Below are 19472 nucleotides of genomic sequence, written 5' to 3'. Positions count from 1 at the left end.
CTGGAGATCGCCATGCGACATACATCAAACGCCGGAGAGTCCTTCAGTTCGCAGATCAAGCCAAGAGTCTATAACGCTTACATCATCTGCCTTGGAAGTTGGACCTACCGGTATCTTTTGTTTCCCCATTCAGTACCATTTATGTAAGGCCGCATGATGTTATTAGGGGGAAACTTGGACGGAAGCATGATTGGAGCAGGCGCACTATAGTTAACTTCGGAAATAATTGAACCTACCATTCCCATCCACTCAAAACCAAGGATGACTGTGATATGTACATCGGCAATTACCGCTACCATGTCTCGGGGCATCATCGTTGCTTCGAGACTCATCACAAGTTCAGCTGGAAGTTCCGTTAAGGATGATCGTTCGATCCAGGCCAGAAATGAAATTACCTGTCATTTGACGAATATGGAGTGCTGGTTGACTTACGGTGAGAATGCCGCCATTATGGAACGATAATGCCGACACAAGGGTATGCAAACAAGCCAGCCTGTCCTGTTCCACAGATGACTTTCTGTTTAGCAGGCCTTAACGGGCGCAAGCGAGGATGAGTCGGAGGCCATGTATGATGCTAGGTGACGGTCTTTTGAAGACATTTAGATAATGACCAGGGACAGAGTGGGAAATGGAGTGATCTGGGACGTGTTTACCACCGGGAGCGTCTCTCGCACGACTCTTGGATGACGTGGTCTGATTCGACGGCGTTGGACTCTCGTTGACGACGACGCTGCATTTGGATTCGCATGAGGAATCCCGTGGCATGTGGAGGTGCAACGACGGCTTCTTGCGTTTAGCACGGTCAAAAGCTAGAGTCTCGAAATTGTCACCGACTGCAGCAATGTGTGGCGCCTACTTTATCGACCGGCTCATCGTCTACTTCAAATTGAGGCACATTCCAGGGCCATAGTGGACCGGTCTCACTTACTCTTCTCATATCAAGCACGTTCTGGGCCCGGCAGTCCACGAGTAGAATCCTGAGCTGAGCGAGAAATACCGCTCGCAACGATTTATAAATCCCACCCAGATATCTCGTAACTGGTGCTGGGCCCCGATGTTGATCTTGAGCCGTCACTGTCCAGTTGAGCTGTTTGCTAAGGATGATGAGACTAATGCTGGCTTGCCTTGCCTACTTCCAAACTGGATAACCCGATTATCAACGTCCTGAAATCCGCAAGCTCGATGTTCTGCATTGCGCAGAGGCAGAAACCCCCACTCGGCAAGAAGCTACAGTCACCACTGGTCCTTGTGCATGGGCTCTCTTCGTCACGGCGGTTTCTTCCTTGGCCAGAATCCTTCCCATCCACAGTCACTGCTCACCGCCAGAGAGTAAGCCCCGTCTGATAGAGGAGATTTCGGTTCCATCTGCAACACCCGATATTCCCAGTGACTCACCAACTCCACCATTCCCATGTAGGAAGAATCGTCTCCTTTAAACGACAGTATGCTGGCTGGCAGGTCGATAGATTTTGACTTCTCTGCGGAAGTCAACCTTTCTTTCTGCGAACAGTCCCGGATGATTGTTCCTATTTCTTGCTGGTCCTTCTCCCACGCTCGCTGCGGACCTGATTTCTTTTTGGATCTCGATTGCAAATGTGGCGGGTATGCATCACTTTGGCGAGCAACCAGACATCGTCATAGGATCGCCTGATCTGAGAAGAACCATGCTCATGCCATATTATAAACTGGAGAGCTTCGTCAATAAGGAAGCTAACCTCAGACACGCGCAAACGCCCCTGAAGCCCGCCCGTTCTCGTGCTGCACGTCGTCGTTCAGGCGAAACAACGTCTCCAACGCAGAACCCCTCGCGGGGTGAGGGATAAGGCGACATAGTGTAGAGGTTCATTGGAGGCGCCTCCAGGCGGCAAACTGCGAAGAAAAAGTTAGAAGGGAAGAAAGATTTATTGGAGGCCAAAATGTCTCCGGTAATGATCACATTCGAGGACTGCCATGAAGTCGCACTCCGATTACGCACGTCCTTCGCATGGATCGATCGCTTGAGAGCGGACTTATGACATCTTCAATGGCGTCCACCTTACACGCATGTCTTCACGGTCAGCATCGGAAGCTTGGCACAGGGGCTTTTATCTCGGACTCCATCGGCTCGTCCAACACTGTTCTCCCGATCAACATCAGTCGAACTTCGGATTCAGGCTGGGGGATAATGATTTGTTCGTGAGTATCCGAATCCATTCAAGGTGCTGTGAGGACTCTATGCCCGACAAGGCAGTCTTGGAAGCTCCATTGCAGGCCTGCGTCATAATGGCTAAAAGTCCACTGTCCTGCCTGAAAACTCTGACTTTCGCCGCCCCCCGCCTCCAATAAGTCGATATAAAGCCTTTTGCCTCGGGTTAGATCTCGTCCAACAACATCTCTTGTAGTCGAAAACGCAAGTCATTTGAGTTGCAAAAGTCAAAAGTTTGCTAAATTGACGCTGCGGATGCTATTGAAGATGCATTCAGGCTGATGCTTACCTGATGCCTGAGAGTGGCTGGCTCATCACTTGAGCATACCTACTCTGTTGTAGAATAGGCTGTGTAGTGCATTTATCAGCAGAACTTGCCAAAATCCAGAGCTTGACCACTCAATTCCAGCTGAGGGCCACGAGAGTCATGGCAAGGCACCCTCTGCGGCGGACATTTTTTACGTCAACACAGGCACAGTCGCAAGCATATTCCGGTTTCAAGGAACTGACCGAAACAGAATGAGTAATACAATTCTAATTCTCTATTGGATTACCAGACAGCCCCAGGGCGATGCTTCTAAGGATGGTTGAGTTCAACCATTTGGCACGGACTTTGCCACCCGTTCTAGCAGTCAACAACGATACTAGACGTCTAACTCAGTTATTATTACTTGATGTCTTTGAGCTGTCGTCATATGTAGGTAGCGTAGGTGGAGGCAGGGACTGAAGGAGTGTTCCGGCAAGATTGCGTCCATTTGGTCCTTCGTTAACTTTGTATTCAAGTTGTCACCTCACGTTTCAACAACCCGAGAGGCTGTCTTATCAGTCGTGGGTCCATTGAAGAGAGATCCAAGAAACGGATTGCACATCTTTGCAGTATCATCAACGGGCTACTTCTATTCCTTGTCTTGATCGGCCGCCCCTCGTTCTGTGCCTCGCCAGTCACATTTCCAGCGGACTTTGACCAAGTCAGGTAATGTACCTTGTGCAATAATTGAGCTGACTTCATCATCGTATCGTCCAGATCCCCGTGAATGATACTAAATGTAAACAGGGACAAGAACGGGCTCCAAGCATGGACTTCGCAAAGGTCTTGGTGCTTCGGTAGTCTGTGTGAAGCTGATGACACACTAGTATCATCCCGTGTCTCTAAGGAGGACACGACATAGACGATTGACAGTGACGCCATCTTATCCCTGTAGTCTTCATTGATTAAAGAAAAGGACGGGTCCTGTTGCCAAGTAATAGTTGGGCAACTTGGCCTCCGCTCCGCGACGGAGAACAGAGAGGCCTGGCATCAGCGGGAGGTTGACACGTTTTCTGTGCTAGCCGCCGTTCTGGAAGAGGGCTTGTTTGCAGGTTGTGACGTACTCTTCGTCCCCCGCCCCCCTTTTTAAATATTCTGTCTTCCTATTTTCCTTCTTTTTGTTTTTCTTCTCCCGCTTCTTCTCCTCCTGCTTTTGTTGTGCGTTCAACGCCCCTTTGCCATCCACGCCGACTACGTCAATCTCATGAAACGGACAAGACGGAGAAGATGCTGCGCGAGCCGTGACTGAGGGTGCTCTAGCAGTTGGACACCTTGGACGGCCTCCTTAACGAGGCGATGGCCGGACAAGAATTGAATCAAATGCAAGGATCGGGGGTGTGTAGCATATTGAGGAGCGAAAGCATGCAGTATTATGCTGTCATAGAAGAGCTTAAGAGCGAGCTGCGTGTAATTGATGGCCTGACTATCATTCAACCACTTTAGGACCTTTGTGGCGAGATCCCAGGCGACCTGCGCAAGGCAAAGGGGTTTTGGTCAGGACGGAACACGGCTGGTTCGTCAGGAGCAGGATTTGGTGCGGTCCATGTCGAAGTCGATTGGGGTGGGCTAAGGGGCTCTGCTTATGCCTATCTGCGCTAGCCTGACGGGAGACGTACTTCCTGAATGATGGGCGTAAATGAACACGTGCAAAGCTGACGATGTACTGGGTGATTGCTAACAAGGAAAATGCTCTGGAGGTTGTGATGGTACTATGTATGCTTCAGAGGCTGGCTGGGGGCGCATCACTGGCATTTCTGGGAAGGGCATAGATCAGGGAAGCGGATGGCATAAGACCAGACGGGCTGTATGTACTCTAGAAACGAAGCACACAAGTCTCAATCAATCTCCTTCGTATGGCAAGAAGACCTATTTCGGACGACATCCTCAGCCTCCTGGGCCGCCGTGGAAGCCTTCTTCTCGTACTTCGATGGCTGACTCTTTTTCTTGGATGTTCCCGACAGGCAAAACAATAACTCCCATTCTCCCCCCGCTCAGTCAAAATGTGATCTCTCCCGGCCAGCAGACTGTGCATGCTGTTTCCTTTGTCCACTGCCGTATGTGATAGTTCCGCCCACTCATCGCATGTCTTGTAGAACTCTCGCCCTGTCTCAGCAAGGCGAAGACGGCGGTATTCATTATCGCTATTCTTGGAGGTGGTGGTCGGAATCTCGGCTGGGGTGTGGCCTGTTGGTGATCGAGGAGGTGTCGTGCAGAAGCGGGACCATCGAGATCGAGATGGGCGGGAGGGTGCTCGAGTAAGTGTTACACTATAGCGAAGGGCACATCTGCAGGTTCCATTACCCCTGATGTGGTGTCTTGAGAGGAAGACGAAGGCTGCTGAGAAGGAGACCAAGGAGAAGAAGGCCGCCCCCAAGAAGGCTGCCGCTCCTAAGAAGGAGGCTAAGGAGCCCAAGGAGAAGAAGGCTGCTGCCCCCAAGAAGGCCGCTACTGAGAAGAAGGAGACCAAGAAGGCTGCTGCTAAGAAGGCCGTACGTTCTCATCTTGCACCCCTCTCGTAGCACACCTACTGATATCATCATCAGGACAAGCCCGCTACCATCTCCAAGACCAAGACTGGTCGTGTCACCAAGACCGAGGCTAAGAAGCCCGCGGCCAAGAAGGCTGCCGCCAAGAATGACGAGGCCTACAGCGCACTGGCTGAGCTGATATCTACAGGGTAGGTGATGCAAACGGTGACCACATGCCGGGAACTCTGGGACGGCGGCGTTGAAGGCGGCTGCTGCTGCTCCTGCTACTGACTCGGGGTCTAATCGTAGTCATAGCCGTGCGTGGAGGTGTGCAGCTGGGGCGGACGTGGAATGAGGTATTACGTCTCACGCTATTTGCGATCCACGGCGGCCGGGCTTCACCCAAGCCGCTTGGCGAAGCCGGCAGCCGCGATAGACAACTAATGTCACTCAAAACGGAAGGCTTATGTCCATGGAGACTGTTCAGTTTGGTGATTCGCTGCTGCAGCTCGCGCGGAAGGTCTTCTCATTTGCCGCATAAGCTTCCGCTTCCAAGAGGGTCCCGCAAAGAAGGCCGCGATTTCCAGGGACAGCGAGCGCGACCTGTCAGACATGATGGTGGAAGCGGTGGACTTCGAATAGAAGAAGTTGTAATAGTTGAGGAGCTGTGGTACTTGTGATCGGGTGAAACGCAAGAAGGCCGAGAACTGCTCTTCATCGCCTAGTATGAACAGCAGGCAGGACAAATTCTCCGATGTTGGGTGAGGGTCGGCAAACGGAGCGGAACATGACGGCTGGCTGGTCGAAAATTCATCCGTCGGAGCCTTTCAATCCCTTGCTACTCAATACCACGACCGCCAACACGATCTTCCTGCCTTGGTCTTGGCCATCATATTGAAGCGTCGCCATCGCCAGCTGCGTCTCCTCCCCTTCGACCCGGTTCCACCAGCCATGAGTGCCGCTGCAGATGACGTGAGGAGGGAAACACTCCAAGCTCCGATGACTACCTTGACAAGACTCTGATTTGACCGTATTGATAACAGGGTGATAATGCCGGCAAAACTGTCGATAACGCCAGCAGCCTCAAATTTACGTGCTGTTTTCTTGACTAGCTCGTTACAACAGCTTAGCGAGAATTTATTGCGACAAGAACGACTACACCGTCATAAAGGCGCTCCTCACGCGGCGACAGGGAGAAGATGACGACGGAGAGGAGCAGCAGCTAGCATTGGTGACGGCGGTGCCTCAAGCGGGAGACATCATCTCCGGCGAGGGCAGCAAGTCTGGCTAAGATGAGTCTGGCATAAGAGCGATGAACTTGGGGGTGGGTGGCTTTGCAGAGAGCATCCCAGAGAGCAGAGAATGCGTCTTACTCCCCGCGCGAATACACACTCCACCGCCGCTGGATCGACTATGAGCAGTATGCTAGATGCTTCTTGGGCTGCTGCTTAACCACTCTGTGACTTGCTCTAATACTGCGGCCGGTCCCGTCGCCGGTCGCTTGCCAACCGCACCCAGACCGCCACTGTTAACTACGACGTCCTCGACGAGCCGCCACTCATCGCTCTGGCTCGTCATCTCACCACCCTGCTGGTGAGGGTGGACAATCTTATAACTATGGCTGTTACCTTCCTTGGCGCGAAGAACACGAAATTTCCTATTAAGAGAGACATGGGGGATTGGGCATGCGGGTCCTTGTAGAGGTTCTAACTGTTCGAGGACGAGAGCGACCAAGACTAATTGTCAGCCATAGCTGCTGCAGGCAACCAATCCCACTACGGTTGCGGGTGCGAAGGGTAGTGAAGGCAAAGTGAAGAACGCAGCTTAATTAAGCCTAAGTTCTCTCGACACTTTTTCCCTCCTGTAATTGTGATGCTCAAATCGTCAATTAGTGAATTCTTCTGGTGGTATATGAACATTTCCTAGATAAGTTGTCCTCCCATTAATCCCTCGCCTTCCGCTCGTTCTCGGCCTCAAGCAGCATCCGGGCAAGTGGGATTGCGGCGTGCAGCAGCGAATCGAGCTGTGCATAATCGCCAGATGAATCAGTTGGTTTGAAGAGCACGTGCTATTGCGTGGGATGTAGTGGAGTGACCTTGGAAGCCTGAAGATGTGGGTAAAAGAACCCTGGAGCTGAAGTGAGGCCCTATTTTAGTGGGGACTTGGGAGGTGTGCACCCTTTTGGGTCACGATCGTGGCAGCTTTTGTCAGAAGCTGCCACCAGAGCACGGACCTGTTCTCAGTGGGCGAGAAAAAAAAAAAACTGCCATGGATTGCAATTCCTGCCACTAATTCCTGCCACGTGCATGGGCCACCCCAGGTGCTTTGGTAAGGAGGATCATCAACACCATCACCAACAGCACCATCCCACATGCACACGCGATTGAAGTCCTCGTCGCGCCCGATTGAAGCGTCACATACTGGCGTCATAGTGGAGTGGTGCTGATTTCAGCAGTGGGAGTCGGCATCTGCATAGCTGCAAACCAACACCTGCACCACCATACTGACAACACTGTGAAAATCCCCATTTTGGTGGGGACTATTCACTTAGCCACTGTGAAGACGCCTGGCTGCAATCGCTTTGGAAGTCGGAAGACCGTTGCTCTCGCATATTCTCCCGCGAACGAGACGTGGAATATCGCTGACTAACTTCCGATGGGACAGGATCTCACGGTTTTCGCCAGGTCCTGTCCCGTGCGACCGTGCCACCACACGACGCAGCGCATGTCCGCCCGAACGATCCACTCAATCCAGTCTAGACATTTCCAAGTCAGAAATGCGACGCTTGCCTCGCCGTGTTCAACTCACTAACGCGAAGCATCGCCGTGTTCAATTAAATGTCACAGTTGGCATATGCTGCGCCACGTTGACGACTGAATCAGTCTCGGATACCTCTGCGATCCGCTCAGCAGAGCCCCCAAACTCAATTAATGGAGATCCCCACGGCAGCGGCGGACGAGATCTGGGGCGATTGCAAATATGAGATGTTGTACCGCGGGGTCACTCAATGTCCTTTTAGGGGAAGAGCCTGTTGGAAGCGAGAGATACCCTCGTCCTCCTCTACGTCGCGACTGAATGCCGAGCTTTGATGATGCTTTCTGCTGCCTCTGTTGCCTCTTCGTGTACAGCTGTGATGCCGTGCTCCCGAGCATCCGCTCCGCAAGTATCGCCGCATGGACCCGGGCAGAAAGGCCCACCTCGGCATCCCCATGCCACCGGGCACGGCGTCACGGCCCTATAGTCCCCCGGGCCACCGAGGAAACGAAGCGCTCATGTTGACGGCTAGTTCTGCATCCTCGCCGCGACGGCGTTCTCCGATATCTCCATCCACAAGAACGCCTGAATAGTAACCATCCTCACGACGAGTCATCAGAGCATTAGTAGCAGAATGCCTGAAATTTTTGAACTACTGTCAGACTTCTCGTCTGCTTGAGTACCGTGGCAAACCGGTGCCTCAAGGTGCGCAGGGCGTCCTCCTGCATGTCTCCAAGGACGAGAATACTCCCGTAACCTGTTTGTGTCGTCGTCAGGCATAGCAATGCGTCCATTGCGACGTCGCCCCGGAACTGCGCCCTGGCCCGTTCCTCATCTCGAACATGACCAAGACCATTGCGGCTTTCTTTGATCGCGTATTTCAGACAGACCGCTACTTGGGTCGACCGAGTGCCCTGGTAGCTGCGGAAATTCTTGCCAGGCCAGAGATAATGCTTGGCCGTCCATGTAGCGGCGGACGCTGAGGCCCTGAGCTCGTGATTGAAGGATGAGCAGAGTGCGCAGCAGGGCATGCTATGACGCAGAGGGTATGTCCATCACCCAGGAGCAGTCTGTGATCTCCCCACAGGTAGACGCGCCGACCAAGTAACAGCGGCTCGTCTCGGCAAGGAACAGCGGGGTGGCTGATCTTGACGCCCCAGTTAATTTGCTTGCCATCGTGGCTGCCTAACTATGTCGAGATGTTGACGAGCTGGCAGCAACAATCGAGCCGGCAGACGACGTGGCGAGGCTGGGCTGTCTGGGTACGATGGCGCACAGCCGGTGATAGGGCAACCTACGCCAACCGCTTCGGGGTGGCCTGCAATGGCGCGACTGCGAGACGAGGGTCCGCAGTCAAAGGATGTTCGACGGAGTAATGGTTTGTTGTAAAGTCACAGGGCTTCGAGGCGCGGCAGGTCAACATCGCTGCAAAGGAAGATAAGAGGGTATTGCTTTTTTGCTTTGATAGCAAGATCCCTCCTTAAATATGTAAATATTATCAGATCGCTCTGAAAGCTCAAAACGATGAAGAAGCGCGAATAGAATGATTCGATGGCAGTCCTGCAGTACCTGGAGTACACATTTGGCGGAGCAGGTGCATACATATCGGCAACCCACCCACGATGACCTGAGTAATGGTCAAGAAACCCGAATGTCTGCTCGCATCGAAGAACAATGGCTACGTTCCTTGGGGTTTCGACGGCCGTCTTTTCTTTCCATATCGAGGGATGAAGGGCAAGGGGTCGCATCAAAAGTTCTGTACGGTCCATGGACATGTTCAAGTGCCGCGAGTCCTTTTCGTTGCCACTAGTTGTTTTCATGTGTACTCTTCGTTCATCTTTGGTTCATCCAGGTACCGAATCCAAGGAGCCTATCGATCTTCTCGACAGCCATTAGGGTGTCTTGGACAGTAAAGGCGGCGACCATGCCAATGAAGAAGATTCGATTCCCAAAGGTCACGGACTGGCCTAACACTATTATCACGATTTGACTGGTCCCGTGGTGTGGGGTCTTTGCTCGACGGCGGGGTGGCGACAGAGCAGTGCCAGGATTCAGCTGGAAGAGGGGTTGAGGAGAAGCCAGGATAAAGCATTTTGGGTCGACAATAACGAATACTGACTTCTGATCTCCTAAAGGATCTTCTATTCCTCATAATGCAAAATTTCCAGAGTGATATTTATCGTGCAAAGGTTTCAAAACTTGGCTTCGGCTGGGCGGCATTGTCGGCCGCTGCTTATCTGAGACGGCCTACATCTAACTTGGATAAGAGAGAGTACGCCAGGAATAATCTCATCAGGACCTGGTTGAACTTCCGCCGACTGAGCTGGCGACTGGATTCAGTGACCAGGACGCGCTGTTCCGCGCACTGCGTACAACATGGGACAATGCTGAGTGAGGAAATGGGGAAACCGGCAGAGAACTCTCTTTTCCCGAGTCATCCTCTGTTTAGTAGCTATAGTAATAATTTACTGGTCCAACTTATGTTTTCATTAACGTCGTGGCGAGGTGAGTTGGGTTTCATTGTTCGCTGCGCCTCGATCTTCTCTTTTTGCTCTCATCCCCACATCAGACCAAAGAAGCCGTTGCGTCTCAGCCCATCATCCTCGCCCCTTAGTGTAACAACCATAGGTCCCTAGCATGACTCATTATGGGCCACCTCCACATCTGAAATGTCGGAATTCCTTCAGCAAGGCTGCCTTGATAACTACGTGAAGTAGGCAGAGCGCATAGCCAACGAGACAGCAACATGACAGTCTCATCAACTTTCAAAGGACCTGAGCGACATTTTGCCAGCAACACTATTTGTCTCCCACAAGGAGGACGACTTCGATCCCACAGGCCCCAAAGCAAGGAGTCTAAAGACAAAATAGAAGTTAGGACCTTTACCCTTAGCCACACTGAGAAACGCCACAGCAGATGCTGGTTACTTGCTGCCAACTCATCATGAAGCACAGTCTCTGCCAGTCACTGCGTCCCAAGCGCTGCGTATAGCAGCCAATAATTAGCATTTGCTTCCACGACGTCTCCAAATTCAACCTGTCCTCAGATCACAGCAATCTTAGAAACTGAACGACCACAGAATAGCTCGCCCTGAGGAAACATAAAGTACAGAAAGGTGAAAGAACATCCGGGGGAAAGCACCAGGACATGCACGGTACTCAAATTGAAGATCAAGAAAGGAATGGGTAGCAGAGATGGAAGCTTATTGGTACTCAAGCCGGGATAAACGAATTGACCCTCCACACAAGGCATTGACTGTTCAGGCAGTTGGGAAGTAATTTTATTCATCAACAGAACATCGCAACCATACTAAGTCATAGAGGATTCAAGTTCTCAAACAACTCGCTATCCATAACCCGGAGCCCTCTCCAGCATTCACTGCAATTGGGATGATAGCAACCGCAAGGAAAAGCGTGAGCCACTTTAGACCGGTCAGGGTTAATCGCAAGCAAGAAAGCCTTGATTCCAAGTTAGCTTATTTTAATGGTCCTTCTCAGAAGGAAATGTGGTTGATTTACAAATTATGCATGGAATTGTATATTTTGATGGATGCTGATGATCTTGAGTCGAGCATTATGAGAGCTCATTGAGAGGGGACTCGAGGGCGGAAAAAAGTCCACCAGGCCTGCATTCTCGACATATTGAACCGTGGACTCGGGGGAAATATCGCAGACTTGGGAGAGGAGTCACAAGTGGACTCTTCCGGTCTGTAGCCTGACCCAGCTGTGCTGCAGTGAGGTCTTTGAAGATCTGTCGCAAGTCCCCACAATCGACGATCGCAGACATGGACTTGCCGTGCTTGCTCTCTTCATGCACCCAAAACTAGTAGGCGAAGTCCGGCGAGATGTCTTGGATGTACTCCTCCAGCATGAGCTGAGTGATCCCGTAAGCGCTGGTCCATTTGAACGAGACCTGACACTGGATAACCGCCAACCCGACCAACGTGCAGCTTGACCACAAAGAATTATCAGTAAGAGAAGGTGAACTGAATTAATTTGGCTTCAGCTGCAGCCCTAACCAAGCCCCATCCGTTGTTGTGGATTGGAATCGTGATAAACTCCTCGAGCTATCTCTCATAGTCGGACATGACGATTGGCTGGGCAAGTTTGGCCATAGTTCGCGATGGTAATAAATCGGTGGCATGTGACGACCGGTAGATGTTAAGAAGGCAGAGAATGGATCACCCGATCGGGGGTTATGAGGTTTGATGTATGGATGTTCCCCGTGAGAGTTTCAACTTCCAAGAAATATGGGAATTTGTTTCCCAGCTGCTGCTGAGAAGAATCTGTCTAAGCTAACCACTATCACAAGGTGACGTGGACGTTTCTGCTGAGTGTTCGCCGTCTCACCCTTTGTCAATATGAGCGTCCCACCTCCAACAGCATGGGCAGGCCAATACCAGAGGAAGACGTGGAATTTTCCGTTAGGTTCTCCACTGTCTCGCCGTTTGATGACGCAACAGTCTCATGTCTCAACCATTACACTCCTGATACATGGGTTTGGGAAGTCACTGCTGGCTTCCCTGGGAAATATGAGATGGTTGGGTTTGCTGTTGGACACCCCCTGTTCAACTGCCTCATGTGATGTAATGAAGCCCGCAACACAAGGTCTTTGGCGCCATGGAAGCCAATAGGACGCTAGACCAGTTTCAAGCAGACTGCTAACGATATTTGACAATGTCTCTAGCTTACGAGGGAATCCGACGGCATTAGCTGCTGCTACCCGGCACCTTGCTGCGTGCATCTTGTACCTCTATCGCCTCTCGAGTGAAGTCCAGTTCAATGCCGTCGCCTGGATGAAGTGTTGCCGTTCACCAAACCTTCTTCTACCTGGCAAGCTTGGCTAAACACTGCGAAGGACAGTGTTGAGACGTTTGACACTGGTGCAGGAAGGCCTGCCGACCACAAGTGTCTGACTGAGCGAATGTTCAACAAAGATCTTCGCAGACTGCGCATCTATCTACTTTTATGGTATCAGAGTTATTAGGAATAAATAAACGATTCGCAGTGTTGTCCCTTGGATGTAAAAGTGTGACCTGCGCTGCAGAGGACAAATTGGTCCCGAGAGAGTGCGTGAGGTGGACTTGTTTCTTCATGAATAGTGTCCCCGTCGAGTCTGGCAGGATATACAAAACCGTGACAAAAGCAAAAACAATAGAATCATCGGTGGTACGTGAGTGAAAGCAGCGCTGTTCCAGAGGAGAAATGACACGTCGTGATAGATTCTGAGTATGTAAAGGCAATTTGTCCCCTTCTGTGAACAAAGCGCGCCGACGTTGGCAATTGGTCGGCCCGAGTCGCAACTGAATGACCACAGACGGCCCCGCCGGATCAAATATTCACATCACGTGGATGCGTCAAAAATTGGAGCGTGAGTGGGTGGCTTATTAAACCCTGAGAATTGCGGTATACGAAGTCCAGCTCCGCGCAGGCGTCTTGCGAGAGTGAAGATGACGGTGCCGAAGAGTGGTGGTGAAGCGAAACTCAGCAGGGTTATAGAACTTGCAGGATGCGCAAGTTGAATGGGTTAGCCACCTTGATAAGTTGGAAGCAGGCGTTTTTCTTAGTGGACGCATTGGCGCGAGGCTGCCGGTTGGCAAAAAGTCGCCATTCCAGCTGGTCAAGCCTTGACTAGAAGGTGGTGGAGGGACAAAAGGAGAATAAATCTGGTCGTGAACCAGGTGACGAAGAACCCGTCGAGGAACCAATGTTGTTGAATGCCTTGTCTCACTAGTCGCCTTCCCCGTCGCTCTGTCCTTCGTTTTCCGAGAAAGCGGATGGCCACCTGGTTCAAAGGTCGACGAAGCGGTATGGGCGCGCTTGAACTCCGAGGACATGATGGCAACGAAGCCCACGCCGTTTGCTGATTGGAACACTAGTCAGAAAAGCGTACATCGGGGTCGTTCGGGTTTTGGTGGTAGGACTTGGTCCACATTGGCATTGCCCGCCATGGTCGGGGCTGCATCACCCAAAGAGGGCCCCTCATTATCGTTCAGCTTGAGGAAGATGACAGGAGATAAACACTGATTGCCTCTGTGATGTGTAGAAAGTAAGGCGGGAAGGTCGTTCGCGCGATGCCCGCGACTTGTGTTTTATTGAGCTGTGGCTTGCGAATTGTGGCTTCACAGGTCTTTGGGTATGACTCAGAGCCGTAGCTATCGTGAGCACCGGGGGCTTAGGTTGGCGAGTAGATATTTCGTTGGTGAGAGTGTACAGAGTTCCGTGCCTAGCATTAACATATATACATGAGACATGGAGAACGGTCATATGAACCGGACTGGACGAGTTGGAAATCTAATTCCAATATATCTGATCTTTCTCCGCTGATCACGCAAGAACTTCTACGCATCTAAATTTCCGCTGGCCACTGAGTGTCAGCTGGCCAGTCCTGTTGTACGGACTTGCCGTTGTCATGTGTTGAATTTCAACGCGTGTGCATGTAAATATACCGTGGACTGAGGCAGAGGTCACCCTGGTATGGCTGGCATGGTGTTGATAACATCTGCCAGCGTTCAACGCAGTTTTTCCTTCGGCAGGCACATCAGTGTTACAGTTTAGTCTGATGGCAAAACCAAGAAATAGACGTGTGTCATGCAAATGTTCGGGTTGTAGCTGGAAGCAGCTTTCCAAATCAGTGAGGAATGTGTGACCAATGACACCGTTCTGCAAACTCCAGCCAAATGAGCGGATCATCACGATATGAAGCCGGCCGACTTGCTGATACTGGTCGAGTCGGGGCGCAGCAGATGTGCTTCCATGATCCTGGGCTTACTTAGCTCGGGAAGAATGCCACAACTCTCAGCAGTCGGAAAAGAAATTGCTCGACCGTGGGGTTCAAGTTAAGTTGCGACCTCCTTGTGCCATTGAACAGGCAGCCGTATGTTCAGGTCCCAGACAGCATATTGATTCGCATGCAGGCTTCAAAGCTCGTCGATATCAAGGCTTTTCAATAGCTGACAAGATCCTTCCATCTCAACAGCAGAACCAGGTGGATTGAACAGAGCAATAACGCGCTCTGCGTGCGGGAAATCAGGACGGCTGGTTGGGAAAACTCAAGGCTCGGCTTCAGGTTCTTGAATCTCACCCACGAAAACTATCGGGATTTCGTTGTCATATCACTAGTGCGGAGATGCTTGAAGCACGAATGCCCTGACGATGACGAATGCTGCGACTCTCGGACATTTCTCAGCAATCGTGCAAGAGCCGGGGGAAGGTGCTCAGCGCACAGACACTGGGCGGATACATGGTGCAATGGGGCCGATCATGAACGGCGTCGAGCCGGTGCGAAAGTGGGGCGTTTGACCGGTGCCGGAGGTCGGGACGCGGGACCGCCATGTACCAGGTCCATGCGGGACATTTTCGACAGGCGTTCGCGTTGATTGTTGGAGACAGGTGCCCCAGGTACCTTTGCAGACCAGGGAAAATTGTGACGACCTTTGCTAAGTTCACCGACAGCCAGGTGGAAGAAATGCAAGTTGCCTCATTAGTTTGCGTAACGTCCTTCACTCCAACAACAACAACATTGGCAAATCTAGCTTCATAGTAACGTGCCACAGGAGCCACTTCACCATAGTTGCTTTTTGGGATCTTCTCAGTTCAGTTTAACGCTGATAGTGGCACGGCGAAAAGAATTTCTCTAGGTCCCACTTGGACACTGCTTTCCCCGGTCCGGCCATACTTTGCTGGCGGCCAGACTTTGGGTACACCAGCGGTGACACGAGCATGGGCAGGGTGGACGCGAATAGCTGTCATTCACTGCGTAGTCACATATCCATACCCCCGGGTCTTGGGGATTCGGCGACGGCAGCGCTGATAATCTTGCAGCAAGTGTCCCGCACTGGAATTGCCTCTCCTCACTCCGTCCGCCTCATCCGCTTGAGGCGCAGCCTAACCTGAGGCTGAGCCAGATGGTGTTGAACCTGCAAATTTGGGAGGCTGCCTGTGTTGTCATTTTGCACAGTTCCATCGGCGAGAGGATGGAAGGGTAAAGGCATACTCACTATCTCAGGAGAAGAAGGGCGCGGATGTGTCGCCTGAATAGCAAGGATTTGGACACTGAGTCTCATGGTTGGTTTTGATTGCGATGCTAATCCCATTGCTGACTCAAAACAGAAGATCGCAGTCCCAGAAGCTCCTTGTTCATCTGAAGAATGAACCGTTGTAACACCAGCTTGAATAAGAGATCAAAAAAGCTGAAGAGAAGGATTGAATATGTCACCGAGGATGAAGAGGCAGAGTATTAATGCCGGGTCAAATAAAAACAAGTGACGACGACCGGCCACCTTCAAAACACAAGACAAGGCAGAGTTTCAGTAGGAAACCTAACAAAGCTGATTTTGCTCACTAGGCTGGAAGTAATACTTTACGAGGTGCAGTGTCACTAACCAAGTAAGACGATAATTTAGCTCTACCACAAACGTTCGGACACCCTAGCCGCGGATCAGATATACTTGGTTTCCATAAAGTTCATCATTTGAAACTTTGTTACCTTCCATGCCAGCTTAAAAAGCAGCGAAACCATGGATGTGTCAGAACAGGACATTCAACTCACATAAACCCCAGCCTCTTGTAAATGCTTACAGGGCCGAAGTACCACGCTTATAAACATTGTACACTTATCACTGGAAAACACCAGACTGATGACGTCTGATGCAATATTAAAGCAAGAATGCGGCAACTCAAACACAGCCTCTCTCATTCAACCGCCCTACACTCTGCAAGGCCACAGATATAGATGAAGGACGCTCCCCAAGCTCAGAAAAGCAATAAATAACGCCAAAAGTAGACTGAAAAATGCCAGGTAAGTACAACAATGATGAACTTGGTCACTCGTTTGATACCAGACGTTTGGCTGCGGTTCCCACCTTTGTGGAATGCACGGTATTTTACATTTCCCGTCAAAGCAGACAGTTATCTTCGCAACCACCTTTTGGTCGGATGATAGGCAGCCTGAAAGGCCACACAGTGCCGCTATCGCGGGGTGAAGCTCGTGTCCGCGCGGCAAGGCCCAGTCGGCAACATTTCCGGCACTCCTTCGCACTCAGGAACGGGTCCGTCGACATCCATTGCTTCTGTCGATCCTGGAATGGCGACTAACGTGACGCCCTCTCGTGGCTTTGACCGAAGACACAGCTCGTTTACTCACTGACTCAACGCGTCTAGGGCCAGACAGCCCTGGCGGCTGGGCGGTGATCTAGTCTCTCGCGGTGACTTTGTCAGCATTCTGTGCAATTTGTTCCACATCCCTGGTATCTCGAGTTGTAGGATGACCAACCTGCAGATGGCGATGAATATGCAGCGTGAAAGATGTGGCTTTTCAGCGGCACGAGGTGAGCTGGGGCACGTTGGTGGGGGGGGGGGGGGGGGGGGGGGGGGGCATGATCTGTTCATGGAGATCCTATGCCAAACGCTGCGTGAGCCACTGGAGGTGCATCCCAAGACAATTACCCTCAATCTCTCTGCTCATCGGGCTGACCTGTAGCGAAGTGCAACCCCGAGAGCGAATGAGATACTTCGTGTGGACAAAAGACCTCTGGAAGGTCTCACAATGTCAAGCTATTGAAACTATAACAATGATGTTAATGACATGTCCGTTGATGATATAAGCAGTTCACACATAGGTCGGCGAGCCATTGGTGACTTCATGAATTATCTCATCGTTCCTGGCTATGGTTCTAATAAACTCAAGCACACATCTTCGGTATATTCCCCATCTCCCTTGTCTCGTTAGGAACGAGGACTTCGTGTCGTCCATGTCTCGCGAGGCATCACGCAGGATTGGCAATATAATTTTAGTCGCCCAGTCGACGGGCCTATTGCATCTGCATTGCGTCACATTCGTCAATAGCATGGATGAAATTAGAATCAGAAAATGGAAAGAATCTCCTTGAAGCTCCGTCGAAATTTCATCGTGCTCACAGCTACGTGCCTTTTCGCGGAGCACTAGCCTACCGTCATTCACCACCAAGCGAACCAAGCATATCTCCATCTCCGCCGCCTTTTGGTCATACACCTTGAATCACGAGCTCTTGGCGGAAGATGGCCGTTGTCTGAGCACCTCGGGCCAGCTTTCTCTGCTTCTTTAACGGGCATGCTTTGTGTTGAGAAATCCCCATGGTTATGGACTGAGAGTCCTTGTGAATCATGCAGCAAGAAGGGAAAGATGCGAGGTCCTGCGATAGAGGCGATAATCGGACAGGAATCGCAATACATATGCAACCGTTAGAATCGCCCCACGGATCGGGATGTCAGGGTGCAACTAAGAAATTGCAGCCCCCCAAGGAGCCAGCTTTGGAAGAGACAGTAGTCGACCAAAGATTTCCAGGTTTCGAGTCGCGATCCATGCATATGAGCTGAGCATGACTGCAGACACTGTCATTGAGTTACTACGAAGGCGCCCTACCTCATGCTTGAATGCTCGAGGAATTGGCAATGTGTGGAACAGGATGCGCCTGCTCAACGAAAGCTTCATGTAGACATCATCTCTTCATTCAACGAGAATTCCCAGTAATCTGGTGCATACTGGGCCCGTTGCTTAAATGGAAACACGTTACCCTTTGTCGTCCTACAACGTGCAACTTTGCAATTATAAATAGCTTCAAAAAGAGGGCGAAGATCTAAACGCCCTTCGAGCCTGTAAATCCATATTGCTCATCACTTGAGAAAGCGAGACGCATCCCAGTAGATTGGCCGGTCAAGGCTTCAAGCTCTATCAAGCCTTGATCGGGCTGTTGATTTTCAGGAGAGTAAGATATGCATACTTGGGCACTAGGCGGGCGGATTTGGGGGCGCAATATTACGATAAACATTGCACCTCGAAAGGCTGGCTCCAGAGGGCGCGTCCTTCACCAGTGAAGTATCCAACAACCAAAATGAAAATGGTTCATCATTACCAGGCTCATCAGATTGTCTACTCCTTGAAGGCTTGGCTGACAATACCGGCAATATTAATAACAGCATGGTTTCGAGGCCTTTCACTGCGAAGGTCAAACCATTTAGTTGCGTTCACCTCAATGAACTCCGCAGCTGCTTTCTGGTGATCCTCGCTCACTTCAAGTTGGTCAACGTAGTCTTGGGTGATATGCACCTCCAAGAACCGCATGTAATACCGTGCGGCGGCAATGATGAATATGCTAGACAAGAGTCAGTCACTTGAATATTTGAATTTATTCCCGGGCATCGAGCAAGGTGGGATGAGAATCTAGGAGCTTGGTCAGTTTACTCACGTATCTTGTGGCCCTACCCACGCACCTTGCACCAGCCGCATCGATACAGCTTGTCCTATCATCTGGGCGAACCGTTCATCTGAGAGTTTCGGCTCGCCATTCGATATCTCACCAAGGTGTCGCTTCGTCTCGAGTATTGCGACACGACCCAAGCGTCCGGAAAAGTCCTGGACGAGGGATAATCCTCCATCATCAATAGACCTGTAGGCATTTTGCTGGATGCGACAGTTCAATTGAAGCTTATGGTCATCGAAGTCGACGGCAAAGTCATCCAAATCGGACCACTGGTGCTGTGGTAGGTGTTGGAGGACATGCCGGATGAACTCGCTTGCAAATCGATGAGTCAGTTCTTCAGGTCTTAGTTGCGACTTGACGGCTTCTTCCTGGGGGACGTATGATTGCGAAGATGGAAATTTCCCCGACGGCGAGGTGGGTATCCCGATCGCCTCAGTTAAATCTTCTCGACTGTACATGCGTGCCAATGGCGCTTGAGTTGCTTGCCGTTTCGGACGTTCTTCTGGTAACGGCGGAAGT

This window comes from Colletotrichum siamense, assembly GCF_013390195.1.
Source record: "Colletotrichum siamense strain Cg363 chromosome Unknown KSG_Cg363_contig11, whole genome shotgun sequence".
Lineage (NCBI taxonomy): Eukaryota > Fungi > Ascomycota > Sordariomycetes > Glomerellales > Glomerellaceae > Colletotrichum > Colletotrichum siamense.
Note: the sequence above shows the minus strand (reverse complement) of the source record.